The 19,385-nt window shown below is 43.9% G+C and overlaps 1 protein-coding gene across 1 annotated transcript in view; it reads left to right on the top strand.

The window, feature by feature from the left end:
- The first annotated feature begins 206 nt into the window (after positions 1–206).
- LOC126416345 (oxidative stress-induced growth inhibitor 1-like) overlaps positions 207–19,385 on the top strand; it is a 116,584-nt gene continuing 97,405 nt past the window's right edge. The window contains exon 1 of the mRNA XM_050084022.1: positions 207–333. The gene's annotated coding sequence lies outside the window, so the exon portion shown is untranslated. The remainder of the gene's footprint in view (positions 334–19,385) is intronic.

Below are 19,385 nucleotides of genomic sequence, written 5' to 3'. Positions count from 1 at the left end.
TCTGGTGTGTGGCGCCGAAGAAGATCGTCCTCAACCGCGGAGATCCCTGCTGCCAACCCGAACCTGTCGCAACTTGTGCAAAAGCTCCGTCTGGCTACGCCTTCGGCGCGTGCACTCGGCTGCGCTCGGTTCCCGTCGGCAGAGTTCGGGGTCGCCGCCGGCTCTGCGCCGGGTCTGCCTCGTGGTCTCGCTCCTCATTCAGTCTCTGACTGTCGCCGCGTGCGGACGAGGAGTGGCGCAACTTCCCGACGTAGCCGGCGGCTTACGTCTGCGACAGCTAACAAAACTTGCAAGAACTGGAGTTCCCGCCTATCTCACACGTAGCACAAACAGGTATGAGACCGAGCACTGTATTAGTGATCTGAAGCTGAATACGCTGGTAACTTGGCATTTTTTGCCGGTCGTTGCGCAATTGCTGCCGGCGGAAAGAACAAATGCAGTTCAAAACGCACGTCATTTATTACTATACGCAAGACTTCATTTTCTCTCCTGCAGTCGACAATGCGTGCGCCAGTGACAGATTTTCCTCGCTGTTTACACTCATTGCTATATTGCAGCATTTGTAAACAAACCTCAAAGAAATGCTGGTGATTCGACCCTGATGTTCTTATGAGTGCTCCTGTTTTCCTCGCAATTTATTGAAGCTGCTTAGTCTAAAGTGGCACAATATACAAATATATTGAACATTTAGCCATTTTAGCGTACTGATTCGTCGTAATGTTGTAAAATCTGTGAAAATGTATTCTCCAGTTTCGCTAAAGTGTCACTCGTTAGGTTTTGAGTGTTCATGCAATGGTCTGTTTATCCATTTACCAAGAGAAAAGTAAACATCTGGAATTTAGTGTGACATTTATCCACGTTTATCCGTAACCTGACGGTGTAATTAACAGTGCGCGCGCGCGCGCGCGCGCGTGTGTGTGTGTGTGTGTGTGTGTACGTGAATGCACCTTTTACGGCAAAGATAAGCTATTTTCTGTTCCTAAACCATTATGGACGCTAAAGAAATTAAATTGTAGTCTTGCAGTGGTTTCAACGAAATCCTTGGTTCTTCTTACAATGAAGAAGGCAAAGCAAGAGTAACCGGATAGTATTCGGCGCTAGTGATTGTTTATTTACTTTTAACTACAGGCGCCAGGCTTAGTGCCGTCTCAACGGGCAACCACATGTTTCGTTTGCAAGAGGTAAATAGTTCGTCCAGTGTTTCCCTCATTGCGTTTGTCATGAAATAAGAGAAAACTATTTCTCGGTTTCTGTGCTACTCCGATATGGATAATACTTTTCCACGATCCAGTTTCCTGTACTAGCACATGATAGCTACACTATTTCTTGGACAGCGTGTAGAGCACTGAATTGTAGCCACGTGAAGATAGATTGCCCGCCTGAAATCAGTTGTGGCAAAAAGTATACCTTTTCACTTAATTTCGCAGTGTCAGCTGTCGTCTGCAGCTGCATAGGAGTGCGGGACGAGAGCCAACCTGTTTGTATTCTCCTCGCAGCACAGTCTTCCTTATGCAGATGCCAAGAGTCTCGCAGGAAAAGGCGTGTTCGCCACACGACGCCTTCATCTAGGGACGGGAGCGGTTTGTGTCTGCCAGGTCGTTGCCGTGGGTTACGTACTGCGGCATTTCCATAGCAGCGTTATCCTGAATATTTCATTCCGTCCATTTGAACGAATGCTCCCGATATTTTCAGAAACGTTTTACACAAGCAGAGCGGACAAGAAATTGCCATAACGGCGTTAGGTGTCACCAATATAATGGACGAGGTCCCTATCGACCAGAGAGCTGACTAAGCGTTTCTCGTTGTGACGTAGTCAGCCAGCTACCTGTTTCACGCCGGCCCGGCCGCGAGAAACTGTATACTTTCGCGATAGTTACCGCCTTCTGCAGCGGGTGAAATCCGGCGACCCCGGAGCGCTGAACGCCTAGCACTGTTGGCGCCTTCCCTTATGTAACTAGACGCAGTTTCTTCATTTGTATATTAAGTCGTTTAGTTCGGTACTAATTTACTTTTTAGGAAAATAGCCACCGTTTTTCTAGCAAAATTCCAGAAACTGGCAGAACACACTCCTTTTTCTGCTTTTCCGCCGGAACGAGCTAAGATCTACAATGTATTTAGTAATAACATATGGACCAACCTTGGATTAGTTCACGAGCCTCAGACGAGACTGCCCAAGCTTTGCACAAAAAGAAGCCATTAACACAACTTGTTTGAACAGCATAGTGCTAAATGTTAAACACGGCAGGTGCCTGCCTCTTAGCAACCGGTTCGTTCAGCCAATTATAGCGAAACATAAAATTTAACGAGAAATGTAAATAGTGATTAGAGTCTTATCCGCGTGCACGGAGGTCGCAAGTCGAAGTAAAATGATGGTAAAATAGCTTAAACTTAAACCAGGTAATTAAGTACGTGGATTTTTAGTCTCGTTAAACTGCGCTGATACCGCACAACGGAAACCTGTTGCGCAAAATGCATCGTGGAGAATGCTTCGACAAACAGCTGTGTGTGTTCCCCTGCCATTGTGCTGCTAATATGAGACGTAGAATTGTAATGGCCTACGACGGTTGGCACATCCATTTAGACTACCACTCAGAACTCCACTGTGTGTGTGTGTGTGTGTGTGTGTGTGTGTGTGTGTGTGTGTTTTCAGATGCTCTTTTAGTTAACTGTATGTTATGTTAGTTAAACGCGATACCTTTAGTGGCAATTTTGGCCACACAAATATATAATCATCAACCAGAGAGGTCGGGGTCGTATTATTGTTACCGATTAACCAACGAGAAAGGCTAGGGAAACCAAAGACTGTCCGGCGATATGTGAAAGCAGTAATCTTAGATATCTGAGGAGAACGTTGTGAACGTCCACTTCATTGCGTCTAACAATTGCTCAGCTGTGCATGTCTATTACGAATTCACTACGCAAAATGTCATGTATGTATTCGCAGACATCGTCACCACATTTCGCAGTATTGCATGTATGATCACATCAGTCAGTCATTCTTATACAATATCCAACCAAACTATATCATATTCCCGAAGAGAACATCGAAAAATTAAATAATAAATCTGAAGAATTAGCCGATAGCATTATTACAAAAAGTTGAATCTTTTTTCTTGAGTGTTTGATGGTGAACTCCCCAAAGGATTGTTAAAATATTAGAAGAATCGAGACTCGAAAATTGGCAATCAAAAGTTTTCAGTAGTCTCCTGAAGGAAAATGTATGAGTAGACATATTAACTTACGTTGGTTCAGAGTAATACAGGCCATTAAATCTTCTGTGCTACTGACGTCGGAACCAGAACGTTACTATAGAAATCAATAGCCCACGAACGCCATATGGCGGTTTACGATTCTGGGCGAGTTATAGTCCTGTCAATGGACAGTAGAATATGTTTCGCTTCGTTCATGTTTTCCTTGGCACACACTATCAACCTTCCACTTATTCGACCACTTTACGCATAGCTTCGTTAGAGGTAGCTTTTGTTTAGGCATCATAGTTTCTCTGTTAGCGGCCTCAAAAGATCAGCAGCTGGTGCATTTCTCTCACTTTTAGTTGCTACAGAAATGTGCATGTGTTAATTACAAATTCCCATTAACATGTATTTGCAGAAATCCAAAGAACCGAGCCCCATTGTTGAGAATGTCTTTTTACTTTAGCTTCCTTGTTACCACACACACACACACACACACACACACACACACACTCTCTCTCTCTCTCTCTCTCTCTCTCTCTCTCTCTCTCTCTTCCTGTAACAGGTAAAGTGATTCTTTTACCACAAGAACACTATGCGTTTCAAAGTGACGTTGTTGTTGGTAGCGTATCATCCAAAACTTTATTACGGACATTCGGAAATTCTACACGTCTTTTCATCGAAGCACTTGTGACGGCATCTCTGAAAGCTGAAAATCAAAGTTGTGGTATCTTTCGACGTCTTTTGGCCTCACTTTCTTGTCTGAAAATTTGCTGTTTTGCTTTGTCTGATCAGGTGAGCATCTTTTTAGACTAGAATTAGTCTTCTTAGCAGTTATGTGAATCTGTAGTATTAAATTTCTCAGTTTTTTGTGATTGTCTTAACTACCTCACTACTCACTCCCAGAATGGTTTCTTCATCGTGGTTGTAACTAATTTCCTTCCGCAGCTGCATCCAAAGGTTTAGTGCTCCGTATCTGATTAGCTAACTGGTGATGGGAAGTGGTTGCAATACAGGTTAGCGTGCAGTCAATTTAACTGGTGGGTTATTAACTTCAGATTTTCATTACTCTACACTATTGCGAGGCTCTAATGGATGCCGTAAAAGACGTCTACATCAATACTATGCAGTTCACACTTGCACACCGGGTAGAGAGTTCTTCGAACCGCATTCAGACTATTTCTCTACCGTTCCACACTCAAACAGCGCGTGGGGAAAAAATGAACAAATATTCCTGTACGAGCTCTGGCTTCTCTTATGATATCATTATGATCGTATCTCGCTTTGTATGTTGGCGACAATAAAATATTTTCACACTCAGAGGAGAAAGTTGGTGTTTGAAGTTCAGTGAAAAGATTTCAACGCAACGAAAAACGCCTTTGTTTTAATGATTGCTATCCCAACTCGCTTATCACAGCCGTGATACTCCATTCCGCGAGAATACAGAACTAGCTGCCCTTCATTGAGCTTTTTCGATGTCCTCCGTCAGTCTTGTTTCGTAAGGATTCCGTATAGTACAGCAGTTGTCTCACAGAGGACGAACAAGTGTAATTAAGCAGTCTCTTTAATAGACTCGTTGCATCTCCTAATTGTTGCCAATAAAACGTAGTCTTCGGTTCGCCTTCCCCACATTATTTATGTGACTGTTACAACTTGTAAGTTCCAGATATTTAGTCGAATTGACAGCCCTGAAATTTGTGTGATTCGTCATTTAATCGAAATTTAACGGATTTCTTTCTGAACTCATGTGGATGACGTCACGCTTTTTCTTGTTGAAAGACAGTTGTCACTTTTCGCACCATTCAGATGTCGCGTCTTTCATTTTACAATTGGTTTTCATCTTCTGATGACATGACTAGACGGTAAGTCACAGCATCATCTCCAAACAAACTAAGAGGGCTGCTCAAAAAAATGTCCTAAATCATTTATGTGAATTAGAAACAGCAAAGGGCCTACAAAACTTCCTTGGGGAACTCAGGATATCATTTCTGTTTTACTCGACGATTTTCCGTCGGTTATTACGTATTGCGGCCTTTGGGGCAGGAATTCGGGAATCCAATTGCACAACTGAAGTGATTCTCCGTAGGCACGTAATTTTATTAGAAGTTTCTTGTGAGGAACTGTGTCAAAAGCCTTCTGAAAATCCAGAAATATAAAATCCATTTGAGATTCCTCGTGCAAATACAGAGCTAGTTGTTTCGCAAGGTTATTTTGAGTCCGTGCTGACTGTCAGCAGACCGTTACCTGCGAGGTAATTAATTATGTTCGAACAGAGTTATGTTCCAAACTCCTGCTGCAAATCGACGTTAGTCAAGTGGGTGTACAATTCAGCGAATTACTCCTATTTCCATGAGTATTGGTGTGACTTTTGCAACTTTAGTCTTTTGATAGGTATCTTTCGCGAAACGAGTGGTTGTATATGATTGCTAACAAGGGAACCTCCCCATCGCACCCCTCCCCCCCCCCCCCTCCCCTCAGATTTAGTTATAAGTTGACAAAGTGGATAGGTCTTGAAAAACTGAACACAGATCACTCGAGAAAACAAGAAGTTGTGTGGAACTATGAAAAAATAAGCAAAATATACAAGCTGAGTAGTCCATGCGCAAGATAGGCAGCATCAAGGACAGTGTGAACTCAGGAGCGCCGTGGTCCCGTGGTTAGCGTGAGCAGCTGCGGAGCGGGAGGTCCTAGGTTCAAGTCTCCCCTCGAGCGAAAAGTTTGATTTTTTATTTTCAGACAATTATTTTGCGAGGCTGCACAGGTACACAGAGCAGTATTGTTTACGTGATCGTGTGTCAATTATCAAAGTTCAGGCACTCACACATAATCAACTTCGCTCTCCAAAATTGCAGGACACGTTCAGATTTGCTTGGACATATGCAGGATTTGACGGTCTACACACGGAAAAATTTGAAAACGTTAAAAACATATGTTTTGATAGAGCACAGGGAAAACTGTGCGACTGTGAAACTGTTGCATTCATTTGTTGCAGTTTATGTGACAAACTCTTATGTTTTCATCACATTTTTGGGAGTGACTATCACATCTACAAGAAAACCTAAATCTGGCAAGGTGAAGAATCTTTTTACCCATTCGCCAGGTGTAAAAGTTAGGTGGGTCGACAACATATTCCTGTCATGTGACGCACATGCAGTCACCAGTGCCGTATAGAATATATCAGACGTGTTTTCCTGTGGAGGAATCGGTTGACCTATGACCTTGCGATCACATGTTTTCGGTTCCCATTGGAGAGGCACGTCCTTTCGTCTACTAATCGCACGGTTATGCGGTGCGGTCGCAAAACACAGAAACTAAACTTATTACAGTGAACAGAGACGTCAATGAACGAACGGACAGATCATAACTTTGCGAAAATAAAGTAAGAAAACTTTTCACTCGAGGGAAGACTTGAACCAAGGACCTCTCGTTCCGCAGCTGCTCACTCTAACCACGGGACCACGGCGCTCCTGAGGTCACACTATCCTTGATGTTGCCTATCTTGCGCATGGACTACTCAGTTTGTATATTTTGCTTATTTTTTTCATAGCTCCACACAACTTCTTCCTGTTTCCTAGACTGATCTGTGTTCAGCTTTTCAAGGCCTATCCACTGTGTCAACCTAAAACTAAACATGAGGGGGATGCGATGGGGAGGTTCCCTTGTAAGAATGAGCCTGTTGCATCAGCATACTCTGACAAGAACCTTATTGGTATGCGATCTGGACCGGAAGACTTGCATTTATTATGTGCTTTAAGCTGCTTCGCTACTCCGTGGACTCCGACCGCCAGTGCGAACTCGACTGAAGCCTGTCAGTATATGCCAGTTGCCATCCGGCTGTGAACGCGCGCCCTTTGCCACTGTGCGGAATGGATCTCGGTAAGGGCAGGGCGACGTTTATCTGACCCCCAGGCGTTTTGGCTGACGATAGCGTGCTGCCAGAGCCATGCGCCTGCACCGTATCGGCGCGACCGTGGGAGCTGCAGACGTGCCCGACAAGGCCCGACACGATCAGATTGGAAGCCGAGGTCGCATGCCCTTTCCTCGAAACTCGGAACCACCGACGAAAGCGGCGCAACGGTGGGGCGAGGTGCTACCGGAAGGTAGTTCTGATTTTGTTCCGGCCACGAAACTGGACGTCTGTAAATACCGAAAGTGCAAAGCTTCCTTGGTTTACAGAATAGGCACGTAGTTTGAGGATGTTGAAAAACGCATCTTATCTGTTACGTCATGTCTACCTGTGCAAGGTATGCAGAGTCAGGTCAACGCGTCGTTTTAAGAGCCTTTTGTCAAACAGCTGAAAACTGACTCGAGGTGTTATTTTTGCTTCAGTGCATGTCTCGTAAGCTATTTGATGAACACATACATGCCATACTTCACTTTTTCCGTCTCGTAAAACGTGTGTCGGCCTGGTCTTCTTCTGCTTTGATGTTGACTCCTACACGTGCCAGACAGAATGGAAAAAAGTTCAGAAAAAAATGCCCTTAAACTGGAGAAGTAGTTGCACATAGTGTCTGTGAGTGCGGATATGGAAGAGCTGAATTCATTACACTCAATCCTTCATTACCATAATACGAGGGTCATTTCAAAAGTTCTGTACACCGTAAGACAGAATCGAAGAAAATAATGTAATTTACAGAATACGTTTACAGACATTCAGTATAATCTCCAGTCTTGTTTGACGGCTTCCCAACGTTTTGGCAACTTCAGTATTCCGCAGAGGGCACGTTCATTGGTGAGCTGTCTGATTATTCGAGTCACCCAACTGAAAGCTTCATAAATTGTACTTTTTTTTTCTTCAATGTGGGCCTGGTTGGCCCATATCAGGACTGTATGGTGGGTGAGGAAGTATTTACCATCAATATTTGTCGGGCATTTCTCTCACTGGTATGCAATATGCAGTCTTGCATTATCGTGCAAAATGACACCAGTTGCAAGCTTGTCAGGCAGCCTTTGACAAATTTTCTGGCGCAAAACATTTTACAGAAACAGCTTGTAGTACGCGCCTGTTACAGACGTCCCCTGGAGCACTCAATTGTGCCTGCGACTCATTCATGTCACATGCAAAGCTGATCATCAGTTTCGCATTTTATTGTTGGCGGCGGAATTTTTTCGGGCGTGGAGAGACAGAACTCTTCCATTGTGATGACTGAGACTGACAGTTCTTGCTCGAAATCTCGTATCCAGGTTTCATCAAGTGCAACAATGCTTTTCCGTAACTGTTGTCCTTCTGTTTGATAATGTTGAAGCAATTCTTCTCAGACTCTTTTGTGACCTGCTTTCTGCTCTTCACTCAGATCACGCAGAACCTATCTGCAATTTCCGTTGAGTTCTTTCCACATAGAGATTAGATTCTGATGTAGGAGCGCTGGTCACTACGTGTAAGCCGGCCGGAGTGCCCGTGCGGGTCTAGGCGCTACAGTCTGGAGCCGAGCGACCGCTACGGTCGCTGGTTCGAATCCTGCCTCGGGCATGAATGTGTGTGATGTCCTTAGGTTAGTTAAGTTTAATTAGTTCTAAGTTCTAGGCGACTGATGACCTCAGAAGTTAAGTCGCATAGTGCTTAGAGCCATTTTTGAACTACGTGTAATCCGACCTGATTAGGTTTCAGCTTCCGTTTTAAAACTGAATTAATACACAGCCACACGAATCACGAAACACATAAGCGACCGTCACGCCTTAAGTATCGCTCACGACTGACAGTAATTTCAACCTCATCACGCCACCGTCACAGTGCGCATGACCCTTGTACAACACTGACACCAACATTAACCATCCTCAGAACCACCACTAATAAGCACTCACTACCACCGTCCACTGTCACCATGCATATCACTACGAACGGTACAACTGTTGTCACTATACGTACTGTTTACAACAGTAAGCACAGCAGATGAGTTCACTACGCAGGATTTAGTGTTTTATCACTAGTCACACTTCCTAAGCGTCTAGGACTGCGTAATGTACCGGTGAATTCGTGCAGATCCCAGTAAAGTGATTTTTTTGTAATTGGCAGATAAATTTTATCCAGTGTCTACGGTTTTAATGCCCACTAAGATCTTTCGGCACTGCTCCCAATCTGCTGTCAACCACTGGGACCACTTTCACTGCTTTTTGCAGGAATCGCTGTAGTTCGCTTTTCAATTTATCATACCTGGCAAGCTTTGCCAAGTTGTGTCTTATCGATTCTGCTATCACTTGTGATGACAGTGTCAATTATCCACCCCTTTTTTCCTTCACAATTTTTATATCTGGTGTATTGTGTTCCAGCATTCAGTGTGTTGAAGTTGGAAAGCCCACAGTAATTAGACATGTACGTTTTTAGACACTGCTGTGGGTCCCTGTTCACTCATGAATTATTCGTAATGAACACGCTGATAAGCTTTCCAGAGTACTGGTGATGACTCCATTTGTTGCACAGGAAGCTGTCTTACCTATCGCTAAGGCGATGGTAAAATATAAACTGCGTAAGTGGATCAGGACTAAAAATCAAAAACAAAAGCATGGTAAGCTGAAGATGCCGTAACCATGTTTAAAGAGAAGTTGTGTAGTTCTGGGCCTTAACAGGAAGCAGGTTATACTCGTGGTAGTTCTAGTGACTGGCCATAGGAACTTCATGAAACACCTATACACGATGGGTATAGGGAAAAAAGCCCCGTAGTGCAGATTATGTAGTATGGGGGAAGAGGGGGGATGAAACTGCAACATTTACACTTCCAATTCGAAGACGAAAAGGGACAAAATACCTGGGTGATTAACTCCTGAAGAAATTGTGGCTGACAGATCCGGTAAAAGCACTCGTACTAATCTGTAAGGATACTGGTTGACCTTTATAGAATGAGGGAGAGAAATTCCGCACGATAAATTGTTTCGCTTCGGGAAACAGAGGGCTAGGACCACCGAAGTTTTTCTTCCTACTTAAATCAAATCAAATTACGTTAAATTCATCATGTATTATTGCGACCGTGCTTGTACAGGGTTATTACAAATGATTGAAGCGATTTCACAGCTTTACAATAACTTTATTATTTGAGATATTTTCACAATGCTTTGCACACACATACAAAAACTCAGTTTTTTTAGGCATTCACAAATGTTCGATATGTGCCCCTTTAGTGATTCGGCAGACACCAAGCCGATAATCAAGTTCCTCCCACACTCGGCGCAGCATGTCCCCATCAATGAGTTCGAAAGCATCGTTGATGTGAGCTCGCAGTTCTGGCACGTTTCTTGGTAGAGGAGGTTTAAACACTGAATCTTTCACATAACCCCACAGAAAGAAATTGCATGGGGTTAAGTCGGGAGAGCGTGGAGGCCATGACATGAATTGCTGACCATGATCACCACGACCGATCCATCGGTTTTCCAATCTCCTGTTTAAGAAATGCCGAACATCATGATGGAAGTGCGGTGGAGCACCATCCTGTGGTACGTTTAGCTCCCTGCTTGCTTTATTCGTCGACTTCCGCGGGCTACGCGTGAAACTTGCCCGCACGCGTTCAACCGTTTCTTCGCTCACTGCAGGCCGACCCGTTGATTTCCCCTTACAGAGGCATCCAGAAGCTTTAAACTGCGCATACCATCGCGAATGGACTTGGCAGTTGGTGGATCTTTGTTGAACTTCGTCCTGAAGTGTCGTTGCACTGTTATGACTGACTGATGTGAGTGCATTTCAAGCACGACATACGCTTTCTCGACTCCTGTCGCCATTTTGTCTCACTGCGCTCTCGAGAGCTCTGGCGGCAGAAACCTGAAGTGCGGCTTCAGCCGAACAAAACTTCATGAGTTTTTCTTCGTATCTGTAGTGTGTCGTGACCATATGTCAATGAATGGAGCTACAGTGAATTTATGAAATCGCTTCTATCATTTGTAATAGCCCTGTATATCATATGATAGCTGGTTCAGGAAGAGGATGAAAATTGGTCGCCGACTGTGTAATAGCAATTGTTGCTGGATTTTGTGGTTTACAGATATCAAGTTGAGGGTGCAAAGACCGGCTGCTCGTACCTCTTGCTGGCAGATAAGAATAGTTAAATTCAACGATAGTATCCGAACGTGGATATAGCACTTTCTTCGCCGTCATATGGCGCCGAAAACGAAGGCATAAGTGGTGATGTGGATGGTTGCTGGAAGCGAATGGTGCTGAACGTTGCAACCTTGCAGACGACATCAGTTTGCAGATAACATAAGAAGCACACCGCGGCGGAAGGACGTGAGCTTCCGGATTGTTGTTCGAGCCTCGCATCTGCGCGGCCTCCATCTGTTATCACTTATTTACAACGTTTCACACCTAGCACGAACTGTCAGCTGCGTATCAGAAGAGCTCTAGACCTATAAACACAATACGCAGTGTAGCCATGAAATAACTAGGCACGTAGCTGGGCTGTAGAACAAAATCGAACAGGGCTTGTTATGAAACTGACCTGCAGAGCGTTTTACTCATCAGTGCTGTAACAGTTTACAAGTAGCAATTCTAAATCTGAGAAGTGTAGTGCATGTTTGAAGAAAAGGTAGTGGTGACACTTTAATCGTACGTAGAATAAATTGCTACGAAAGGCGTGCTTAGAATAAATTGCTGCGGAAGGTTAAAAGATACAATTACGACAATCTTAGATAGTTCTTAAAGGTTCGCAGAAGAGCTTCTGTGAAGTCTGTAAGGTAGGAGACGAGGCACTGGCGGATCTGAAGCTGTGAAGACGGGTCGTGAGTCGTCCTTGGGTAGCTCAGATGGTAGAGCACTTGCCCGCGAAAGGCAAAGGTCAGGAGTTCGAGTCTCGGTCCGGCACACAGTTTTAATCTACCAGGAAGTTTCATATCAACGCACACTCCGCTGCAGAGTGAAAATCTCATTCTGGAATCTTAGCTCAGTTCAGGAACTCATAGATTTCGGAGCTCTAGAAAGTGAAAGGAATCTCTTAAACCTATTTCTACGGAGAAACTCCAAACTTTTGAGGAAGCTAGAGAATTGCCAATCATTTTCTAAAAACAGACCTGTTCTGAGTCTGTGCCATTATTTCACAAGAGCGAGGTAGTAAAGTAGTACAGTTAGCGGAAAATTCACTGGGACAGTCGTTTAAGAGTGTGACTGAGAGCTGCAAGCTGTATCCCGTTCGATTCGAGATCGTTCAGACGCTGGGCTTGTACTGCGGAGGAGTAGCTGTTGGAATCCACAACTAGCCATACTGATTTATGTTTCACTAAATTTCTTCATACGGGTACTTCGAGAATTCTTTCACTGAACTGTTTCTCCGGTCCCCTCAGTTTCCTTGTTTAGTCCGAATTAGTGTTCGGCGTGTAATGGAAACGATATCGATGGAACGTGACAAGAGACCCTTCCTTTGTGTGAGTGAGCCAGACACACACGTAGAGAAAATGTTTGTATTAATACTGGGATAGCTGTGAACTACCGTCTTAAATAGTGATTTTAAGCTTGACAGTACACGGTAAGTTGTACTCCAGATATGGTTTTTACAACTTTGTTTTCGTCTATATTAAGTATGTACCATAGTTTTATCGTTATGTAAACAGATGGATCCCAGCAAGAGAATTCTCTCGGTTGTCCTGTGGTTTCCCTGATACGGTTTTTAAAATGCGTCTTCCAGAATAATTTACAAATTATGATGCGGACTTATATGGCATTCTGATGGCACTGGAGTGGGTTCACAGACATCGCCGTACGAGTTTCCTTGTCTGTTCCGACTCTTAGTGCGTTGCAAGCTCTTCACTAAATTTATCCGGTAGACCCGCTGATTCAGCTCATCCATGACTCCTTACAGCGGCTCCAACGCAATGGACGGTGGTGATCTTTCGCTGGGTACCTGACCACGTTGGGATAATACAGGGTGACGGCATGGCTGACGAAACTGGCAAGGAAGCATGTTCGGATGGTGCTGTCCATCAATGTCCCATCCCGTTGCACGCCATTATCTCATGCTGCATCATGCGTCAGTGGGAGACTGAATGGTTGCAGGTGTCACACAAAAAACTGCGGTCGCTCAAATCGACCACAAAGCCTTGGCGGACTTCGTGTCACCCTCGCCGCTGGAAGGAGGTTTTGCTTACCAGACTGCACATCGGGCATAGCCCTTTAACACATGGCTTCCTCCTTTGGCAGGAGGATCCAACATTCTGTGAAGTTTGTGGCGTGCCGCTTTCAGTTCAGCATATTGTGGATACGTGTCTCCTGTCTACTGATATTAGGGCAGCCCTTGGTCTCGCTGGAGATCTGCCCACCATCCTCGCAGATACCGATACAAGTGTTAAGAGTGGTGAAATTTTGTGAACAGTCAGGCCTCATCCCTAAACTGGTGGGGAAGGCCGGCAGACTTTAGTACGTTATAAACTGCTCCAAATGTGAGACAGCCTTCGTCCCCACCCATGAGATTTCATGTTGACTTTTCGTCAGGGCGCTGATGACCATGATGATGACCATGATGATGATGATGATGATGATGATGATGATGTCGAGCGCCCTCTCAACCAAAATAGAGAGCGAGAATGTCTCACTGGGAGAAGCCTCATGCCATGTTGAAGCTAAGATTCCAGCATTAACCTTAAGTGGTGATACAAAAATCCTTACCAAGAATAACTGCAGCCTGTAAAATGTCCTGTGCTCGCTATGTTCGCGAAAAGCAAGTATTCTCCAATCTGTGCTGTCTGGTCCTGCTGAACTGAGAGCATGCCTGATAGTTCCCCTATCCTGACCGAGTTATCTCGGGATCAGATTTCACGCCCTATTGGCAGTAGTTATACTTAATCACCGTCGACAAGATTAAAGGTACTATCATGAATCAAGCATGTGGGCAGCTTACAACACTCGCTAATTAGTCGCAATAGCACTAAAATTGGTAGTCAAGGGTGTTAAAGTTGTTCAGCACGTACATAGAATAAATCCAACGGTCACTGATCGGTTAATTAGAGAATACAAGACATGAGAAACAAAGGCAATAATAAGACGAGTGGGCAGATATCGTCGAATAATGATACAGCGGCAGGAGCAGCAGCAGATTGGGTGACCTCATGGCTCAGTGACCATTAGCTATTTTAGATAAGAGCTACAGCGACTATCGAGCAGTAATAGGTTTAAATTGATTGCTCGTTGAAACCCGATAGCCTTCCCTAAGTTCACCGAGCTTCACTGTGGTGAACTTCTTCAGATATTTTATGCGGTCCAGAGACTGACTTTACTGTTCATGGAAGCACCTGTTGAAGACCTGCTAAAAAGTAACGTCGATTGCTCTTGTCGAGTCCTATTCAAAATCTTCGGCCCCGAGAAAAATGGTCGACTGACCACAGTCTCGGTGTTTCTTGCCACCAACCTAAGTGGGTCTTTGTAGCGACCTGAAAAACCACTCTACGTCTTGCAGGTTCATCCGAGTGCTTGAAGCCAGCCTTTAATAACACGACGACTTTGTTTTGATGGATCTCGCCATCATGGTGATAATTTATTAATGCCGTTACGCATTGGCTAGATAAAAATCAGGGAAAAATACTGAAGTGCCTGTGGTACATCACGTTGTTATCTCTCGGTCGCACTCGAAACCGTAATAAAATTATTCAGATTATCGCATCCATTAATATTTTTTCGTAGATTTATAGCCCCGTGGTTTCTCTTACGTAGTTATACAAAACCCTGATATCGTGGTCGTTCAAATCGACCATAAAGGCATGACTTAAAAGTTGGAAGGAGTTCTGCTTACCAGACTGCACATCGGACGTAGCCCTTTAAGACTTGGCTTCTTCCTCCGGCGGTGTGGTCCACCACTCTGAAGCTAGTGGCGTATCACTTTCAGCTCAGCGTACTATGGCAATGTGTGTCCTATAAAGATATTAGGGCAGCCCTCAGATTCGATGGAGATCTGCACACCGTCCTCGTTACAAGGGTGGTGACATTTTGTGAACTGTCAGGCCTCATCCCTAAATTAGTGGGGAATGGAGGCAGGCATTAAGACATAAATTGCTTCGCATGTGGGAACAGCCTTAGTCCCCGCCCATGAGATTAGCATGCTGATTTTTCGTCAGAGCACTGATGACCATGATGTCGAGCGCCCTCACCTCAAATAATCATCTTCATCATAATTGTAATCATTATAATCATTATTATCATTATAATCGTCATTATCATCATCATTACCGTCGTCATTATCATCATTACTGTCGTCATTATTATCACTACCGTCACTACCGCCATCTGATAAAGTTGTTGAGGATGTGATATCACATTCTGCCTCCTCCCGAGTAGAGGTCGAATGTCTCCACTGCGCAATCACGCTTCATAACGTGGCAACATTGAGACACCTCTATATTGTTGGCCGTCAGCCGTAATACAGGGTAGACAGTTTTTCCCTGATTACAAAAACGTACTTCTAAGTAACTACGCTAGACACACTTAGACGGTTTATTGCAAATGGTATCTGAACTCGTATAGCTTTTTATGGATTCACTTCCATGTGTGTCCCGTCTCTCCCCTAGAACGTCAAGGCGCTACTCAATTTCTCCCCATGTCCTCGCCAAAACCTCTTCCGTCAACGCCTTTTCATCATTTCATAGTCGTGAACGGAACATGTTATCCTTAACGTACCTCAGAAAAAAGTAAAGAGCGAATGCCTTGTGAACATGGTGGTCATGATGTACCGTCTCGACCAATCCATCTGTCCCGAAAGGTTTCATCCCAGAACTAGCGAGCAAATAACGTCCGGTGTAGCAATGCCCTACGTTGTATGTTGTTGAAATACCATCCGTGATAACGAGAGAGAGAGAGAGAGAGAGAGAGAGAGAGAGAGAGATATCGGATGCTGTCAGAACAAATCTAGAAGTATATCCATAAAAGCTTCACGAGTCAAGGCAGAATTTCCATAGCTTTATCTATCATGGTTCCTTTGAAATATATCAGTGAAGAACTTAGTGCTCATCCTGCATTTTAGTAACTACTGAAGTCATGGATGTGGGACACCCACAATCGTGCCATCGTTCGACCGCAATAATCGCACGCTGTGCCCGCTTGAGCAGTAGCTTGTATTCACAAACTGTCAGATACTTCTTTAAGTTTGAGCAGTGCTACAAACTCCGCAGGTCATAGGTGGTCCACAATCGTACTTTGCGGCCCTCCGTTCTCTTGCAAAAGCAGACGTGGTTGCTAGTACAGCGTTCATTGACAGTGAGTTCTCGAAGGAGGTCGTGGCGCAGACTACCTGCCGGCGACCTTCGTAGGCGAAGATCGGACGTTTCCTTCGCGTTTTTCCTTTTCCTCGGCACCGTTACAAGTTAATGAGGTCTCTTGCGACACGCAGACGCTTAATCGAGAGGCGCATGAACCTTCGATATGTGATCGGGAAAGCTGCCACTACCACTGTTGTTTATAATAAGGACCGAACCATCTGGCGCAGTGGTGAGACACTAAATTCGTGTTTACTAGGACTGCGGTTCACATCTCCATCTGACCATCCAGATTTAAGCGTTCAGTCATTTTTCAAAATAGCTTGAATCAAATGCTGGGCTGCTTCCTTTCAAACTCGAGCGTGTGCTCCCTCTAATGATGTCGTCGATGGTACGGTTAATTGTAATTTTTCTTCCTTTCTTCTAAAACACTGGAGTATAATTGTCTCGAACATCATATACTGTGGGTTAATATAGCAGTGATGGCAGGCGTGCACTTTCTATTCCCTCACTTCTCAATTATTTAAAATGGGACTAGTATAACTAGTACAGTACACACCAGGACCAGAGACGAGAGATTGACTCCTACCAACACTGAATAGCACCTGGAACCTTAGACGCTGGTGCTGCAACCTTTACAACAACGAGGCTATCGGTGAATCGTATATGTTTGGCTTTGATTGGTCAATGTGGAGCGTGTAGCTGTCAAAAGTGGGTTAACAACTGGTGGATTGTATTGACATGGCGATTAGCGACAAAAGACGTTTGACAGCAAATAAATCTCGTGCCTGAATGGTTTTGGCGAAGTGAGATAGTGTCTTTACAGCTGACTGACGCCATGTTGTCTTGCTGCAGGAGTTACACGAGTCCCACATACCATCTTAGCATCCGTTAGTGTCTAATATTGAAGCTGGAGCCACAACTTCTAGGAGAAGTTTCTCAGTTTTCAGGAAGCTGGTACCCATTATGATATTCCGTTCTTAATCCTCAGGAACCTACACTGCCTTTCTGAAACTCAATTGTCCTATCATTCCCATATGATTTTTTTTTTAAGGGTGGAACATCTGTTTGTTACAAGTAATGTGTGTCCCCTCCATGCCCTTTCTTATTCTATTTGCGAAAGCTGTGTAGAAACAAAATTGCTAGTTCTTTCCTCTGTGTGACATCTCTTACTTCTATCATCCTTATGATTACTGTGTGCCATATTATCTTCCTAGAATTCTGTCATAGCAGATCTCTATAATCTGAAAAGTGGCATTGTAAATCTGTTCTTAGGGTATGTTGAGCAGGTAATTACCGAATAATGTTCATACAAATCTTCTAGATCAAGCTCCTAACTATGATTCATCAGGAACACAATCTATACCGCGTAGACTGCTGTAAAATAATAATAAATTTTCACAATGGTCCTTGCTTAATGTCACGCGACAAGGAAACCATTTCTAATCGTTTTATAACATATAAAACGAATGAAAGATACTTACTGTAAGGTTTTAACGTGTATTTTCTAAGACCTTTTCGCAAATTATAGAACGTAAATACGGAAGTTGATTTAATTTCATGCAACTGGCACCCCCTTACGCACTATTTTATTATTTTCTTCGATTTCTGCCAACAACGAAGAATCCAAGGCGTTCGATGCAACATCAAACGTTACATAATTTTCTCGCCCACATACAATGCCTGGAACTCAAATGTCCCACATACTTTCACCGAAATTAATTTCGCCACGAACGAACCACACCCACTGGAAAAATTGGGGTGGGGGCAGAGAGGAAGCAGGATCATCCAGTGTACCGAAGAGCTGCAGTATTTCAAAACGACGGCCAAATATTATTCTAGCACAGTGCATCGCGCTCCAAACGTAGAGGGTCAATGACGATTCGTCCTGAAAAAGTATTACGTTGTAGTGGGCAAAAACTGGCAAGCGCATTTAAACGTGATATGAGCATCACACAAATCACATAGTTACTGTCCAGAGCACTTCAGGGGCTGGTTAAAGTTGCAAATACTTCGCCTTAGAAGCTCTGAGTACAAGGAAAAGACATTTTTTTTCTACGGAGAAAACCTCAGCATATCACTGAACAGAAGACGAGAATGGAGATCATAAATTAACATAAGCTGACGTAACTACAATCACCTGTAAAACTGCGACTGCGGTAGGAAACGCCTCAAAACAAAAAAGTCGACGTGTTCAGTAAAGCGAAGTTCAGCAGAATCAAGATGTTATTCATAAAAGCGAATGGCGGAACACCTCATGGATATGCATGGCAACTTGACAGCGATTGCTGCACCTGTTCGTGAGATTACGTAACATCTGGAAGTAGCCGGAGCATTTCTCGGCCTCTGGTCTCGTATTTCAAAGATGGTAGTTAGTTTCCTGGTTGTATTACGTACCTGTTTCTTATGCCTCCCCCCCCCCCTCTCTCCCTCCCTCTCTCTCTCTCTCTCTCTCTCTCTCTCTCTCTCTCTCTCTCTCTCTCTCTCTCTCTCTCTCTCTCTCTTTTTCTTTCTTTGTAAAATGCATACATATATGTTATTCGCTGTCTGCAATATCCAAAATCGCCCTCTACTTGTCGCGAAATTAGGAGAAAAAAGTTGCAAAATTACATCTCTGCTGGAAACTCAACCCTGAACTCGAGATATATTAAAATACGCTGTTTTGTCGAGAACTGGCATTTTGAGCCTGTGGCTGGGTAAAAAAAATACACGTTGTGACAACCTATATATTAAAATATCCTCCATGTCACATCCACCTAGTTCGCAGAAAACTAACGATCTTCAGGATGTCAAATTAAACACCTTTCAGACGTCTAGTTATTTTATTTGGTGACCAGTTTCACCGTTTTACTACGCCATCTACAGGCCCTTGACTGATGTGGAGGAAGATTCTACCTTGGTTGTCATCAAAACAGGGGTCAGCAATACTGGTATTAGTAGATTTTTGCTATAGAGATCATTTCAACAATCATCTGCCGATTGTTATCTAAACATTGTTAGATCAAGATGGCGTAGTAAAACGCTAAAACTGGTTGCCAAATA

Source organism: Schistocerca serialis, chromosome 8 (assembly GCF_023864345.2).
Source record: "Schistocerca serialis cubense isolate TAMUIC-IGC-003099 chromosome 8, iqSchSeri2.2, whole genome shotgun sequence".
Classification (NCBI taxonomy): domain Eukaryota; kingdom Metazoa; phylum Arthropoda; class Insecta; order Orthoptera; family Acrididae; genus Schistocerca; species Schistocerca serialis.
Note: the sequence above shows the minus strand (reverse complement) of the source record. Positions and strands in the feature narration are given on the sequence as shown.